The sequence below is a fragment of the Triticum dicoccoides genome, chromosome 4B (assembly GCF_002162155.2).
Source record: "Triticum dicoccoides isolate Atlit2015 ecotype Zavitan chromosome 4B, WEW_v2.0, whole genome shotgun sequence".
NCBI lineage: Eukaryota > Viridiplantae > Streptophyta > Magnoliopsida > Poales > Poaceae > Triticum > Triticum dicoccoides.
The window spans coordinates 213,904,083-213,908,875 of NC_041387.1; the positions used below are offsets into that span (position 1 = coordinate 213,904,083).

The following is a 4,793-nucleotide window of genomic DNA, read 5'->3' on the forward strand; positions in this document are numbered from 1 at the left end:
ATTGAAAAGGTCGTTGACAAGATTTAGCCCAGTTCGATTGAGTGTTTTACATGGGCCTAGTCCATTAATTCAGCCTTTTATATATTTTTTCCCTGTCAATTTACGCTAGCTACATGGGCCTAGCCCAACAATTCGGTCTTTTATTTCTCGGAGCGGCCTTTTACAGTGTATGATCTTTTATTTTTTGCCATTTTATTTCACCATTTTATATTGGTCCCAAATATCATACACTGGTCCCATGCGTCGGAAATTTCAAATGTGCTCAAATTATTTTGATAAGTGGCTCGCATGAGTCATGTTTCCATTGCACACATTTTCAAATCAAATACATAATTACTATTTCATATGAAACAAAATTTGCAATTCTGAAATATACAAAATTTCATTCAGATACGGAGAGAAGATACATGAAATTCTAGAGTTCACAATGCCCAGATAACCCAGCTATTACTACATAACTTGCTATGTAAGAATGTCTTTGAGCTTCTTTGAACATCTTTCATCTTGAATTTACGCAAAATATCTGCCAACATGAAAACAGAACAGCAAGGATTGGTTAAGAAAAACAACATGTGATGGGGTGCTATTTAGTGGTAAGATCAAGTCCAGAAAGAAACAAGCATGAAAATTAAGAAGAGCTAGAGCAAGTCTACATGAAAATTAAGAAGTGGTATTTAGTATGGATGCCTTCAAGTTTTCGTGCACGTCATGCCAAGTCAGCCAACACATAGCATGCATATGGGCCGTAAAAATGATCAAATGAGGAAGGGCTAAAGCGAATCAGTGGTTCCTGCTTGCAATGATCATAGTTAGATAGCAGCGACCTACTACAGTTCATGTTACAAACACTACTTCATGTGAGAAACACACAGGGTCCAAAGTACAAACCAAAAACAATCTGACTTGGGTAAACCAGGACATGATGAAACAAAATAATTCATTTTGGATTAAAGAGGAATATGGTGTCCACCTTATACTACAACATCATCATCAGGATTAAAACAACAGTGCTGGATGAGACAAATATCAATTGAAACCAACTAAAGCAGGTGAGCCAGGAATAAGTAGCAGCAAGAAAATAATGGTACATTCACAACTTCAGTTCAAGTAAATATCAGCAATAGTATCATCGAGCACAGCAAAACAACAGCTTGACCCAAACTATACAGTCAGCCTCCTATACACCCAACCTACAGCAGTTGCGGCTACACCCTAACTACAGCAGAAGTTCTACCAGTAGCAACAGATCGAGTTGATTGTCTCACCTACATCAGCTCACCAGGAGCCAAGTTGAGGAGGCTCGGGGCAGGAGTAGCTGGATGCAGGTCGCAAGCATGGTAGGGGAAGGACGCAGGCAGAAGGACGCGGGTTGTTCGAGGATCCCGTCGATGCTGTCGATGTCTTGGTTTCCAGAGAGCTGCGGCCGTGGCTGTGTCCGCATGCATGTATCCAGCCTGCAGCTATCATATGTACATTCAGTTTATTCAGCATAATCCTAGTGTCATTTCCGAGCGAACTAGCCAGAGTTCTATAGTGTAAATATGTATCTGCAAAACAAAGCGAGGGCATGGCCATATATATACCTCGGTGATGGCCTCAGCCTCACCAAGTCGCGCGGGTTTTGCATCAACGTAAGCCTGAGACACAGGCCAGTCACCGTAGCCATAATGCAGTGCTGCACAGTCGGGGTGAATGTTATCCTGCAAAGCAATTGTAAGGTGTGAACAATGATCCCCAAAAATTCAAGTTGGATGATAGTTCTTGACTTCTTACATGAAACAAAAAATATTTCGTGTGAGCAGACTGTGTAAACTACAATGAGAATAATATAGGATGACTCGGTTGCAATAGGTAAATGCATCCTGAAGGTCGCAGTGAATCAGAGATTGGGACTGCAATTTGCAATGAATCAAAGATTGGGACTACAATTTCATCCCTAGCAAATATATGTTTCCTGATTATTATTCATTTCCAAATGCAGGAAACCATCCCAATGACCCAGCTTGTCTGAGAGACTGCTGCTGTTATGCAGGACTTCACACAATCTGGGTATGCTACTATACTTGGCACTTTCTATTTATTATACTACTAATGAGGTTACGAAATTGTTTAAATCAGTCACTTGTTATTCCTAAATTACTATTAGAACAATAAGTTGCTTGACAGTTTTACCGAAAGCTTCACAATTCCATTTGATGTAACTTGTTTCTGTTAACAAGAATTCAAATATGAAATATAACTTCAATGTCCATTGATTTTGTCATTGAATTGTGAAACACAACAATCATTTAGGTAATTGCAGAGAATCAATGAATCAAGAATCAAGAAAACAATAATATACGAGTGTCGCAGCAACATTAATTTATGAGTGTTATAATGTTCACACAATCAAGAATCAACAATCATCTAACTTGTTTCTGTTAACTCTGTAGCAACATTAATATACAAGTGCCACAGCAACATCCTCCATCCAACTTGTAGTGAATCAAGAAAACAATTAGTCGTGAACAAATACGTGATTTTAACAGGCAAAGAACAAAAAATACATGAAGTTGAACTAGTACTCAAAACAGCTTCCGAAAAGTAGTTTAGAATCAATTATTAAAGGCAACACCTCTTAAGTTCAAACCTTGAAATTTCATTAGGCACTTAAGTAGCCAAGAAAAACATGTAATGCATCATTAAAAATAGAAACATCAAATAATAAATATTGTGTGTTGTTAACCATCAGTCCATCACGAAATAGTTCTAGCACAGCGAAAACTTCCATATATATCAGATCTTAAGCAAGCACAAGGCGTCCTATTTTTCTAAGAGTATTGCAGTAGTATAATGAAAATTTACCAAGTAATATCAACATCTGAAGGCATTAATAAAAGAACAAGCACGCTCATCATTACCTGGGGTTATAGAAGATCTGGAACATGCTCTTTGTAGCCACAGCATGAGCAACATTAGCTAGTGTCCCAAGATTCGAGCATTGGCTATAAAGCGCCGGAAAATCAAATCCATTTTTTAGCTGAACTGCACGATGTACTCCCAGCCTAATCTCCCCATCGTCGCCCCTAGAAATTGATGGAAAATGATTAAAATGGACCGGCAACATCTTGAGATACTTGTATGCATGATCATGTTAGCCTACCACAGAAACAGTACAGTGTCCCCGGAGACAAGCTTCTTGTTGACAAACGCACTCCATCCGGTGGTTAGAAGGTGCCTGCACGGCTGGCCTGTATCACATTCAGTTGGATGTGGATGTATCAGCAATCGAGACACCCTTAACTTATTATGGTTGTCCTTTGCATGCCTCAAAAGTGACCAAACTTCCCGGCAGAAAAGTTGTCTAGCAAATGAATAATGCAGCTAACATTTCTACCAAGTGATAGTACAGTACCCCCTTGGAGAGAGCTACCCCCAACGGCACCGCGAGCATATGGTGAAACACAGTAAAGAAAAATGAGGGAGTGCTAAGAATACTGAAGACACACTTCAGAAGTGTACAATCATAAGCAATGATCACGCAAAAGCTCGGATGGACTTTCAAAAAGGTAGGTGGTCAAACACAAGTACAAATCGTGGTCCAAAATGAGAAAAGGCAGTAAAAAATTGCGGGTAAAAGGTAGTTATATTTATTAGAGTTTACTATTCAATGAGAAATAGGGGTGCTGGCCCTCAGTGAACAAGTGAGCACTAGTTAAAATATATGTATGGTTACTCAAGAATCTGAAATGAAAGGAGGATTCAAGCTACTAGCTGGTCTAGCCATAGCATCAACTCAGAACCGGAAAATGAATTCACTGTGCTACATAACTTGGAATGTACTACCAAGTGTACAGCTCATATCTGAGCTGCCAAAGCAAGGTAAAATCATCAATGTGTTTGTTCAGCTGTAGTACCTCGATAGATGTGGCGGAACTTCCACTCGGTGCCGTGCAAATCCTAGGCGACCAGCTCCTGAGACGGCCGCTGCTGGCTGTAATCCTGTGTTCCCATAACAAAACCAGAGAGTTTCAGCAAGCCAGTGGACTAAAAACATAGCAGGAACCAATGGAAGAATCAATGGAGAGAGGGGCCTGGCCAGGCCAATGCGCGCACCAGAGGGGGAAGCAGTCTTTGGCGGCGCGGCGTGGCACGGAGAAGCCGCCGTGGGTGCTGGTGTCAGAGGCGGTGAGCGTCTTGCAGAACATGTGCAACATCCTCGCGAAGCGCTGCTTGACGGTCTCGCCATCCTCGTCGCCGCTCCTGTCCTCAGTGGACTCGCGCATCCGTCGGACCACCTCCTGCAGCAGATCAGGCCGAGGCTCAGCAAAACGCCACCACAGAAACTGAAACAAATCGAACAGAGCCGCCATTGTCGGCGTCAAGACTCAGAGCACGGGCATGCCGGCACGCACGCACCTCGTTCTCGGGGAGCAGCGAGAGCTGCGCGTACACGTCGTCCGTGGACGCGTCCGCCTGCGAAGCGCAAAATGAACCAACCACAGATTAAGCTCATCAGCGACATGGTCGCACGTGACAGGGCATACCATCAAACACCCGACCGGCGAAGGCATTGAGGCCCAGAGCCACCGATTTGCCTTTTAAAATCACGTATTTGTGATTCTAAACTAGTCTGGAATGTAGCCTGGTGCTGGATCTGGCCGCTGCTGGATCTCGCCATGGTCGTGCGGTGCGGCTTGGTTTAGGGCGCGAGTGAGGAGGGTCCGACCCGGCCGTGGCAGAGGAGGGGAGGGGAGTGGTCTCCGATGGCCAAGGTTGGCGGAGGGGATGGATGTCAGCGGCAACGGGTTGGG

At 43.1% G+C, this 4,793-nt stretch overlaps 1 pseudogene; it reads right to left on the reverse strand.

Moving 5' to 3' along the window:
* Nucleotides 1-280: 280 nt before the first annotated feature.
* LOC119295811 lies at nucleotides 281-4,787 on the reverse strand (annotated as a pseudogene).
* Nucleotides 4,788-4,793: the final 6 nt, after the last annotated feature.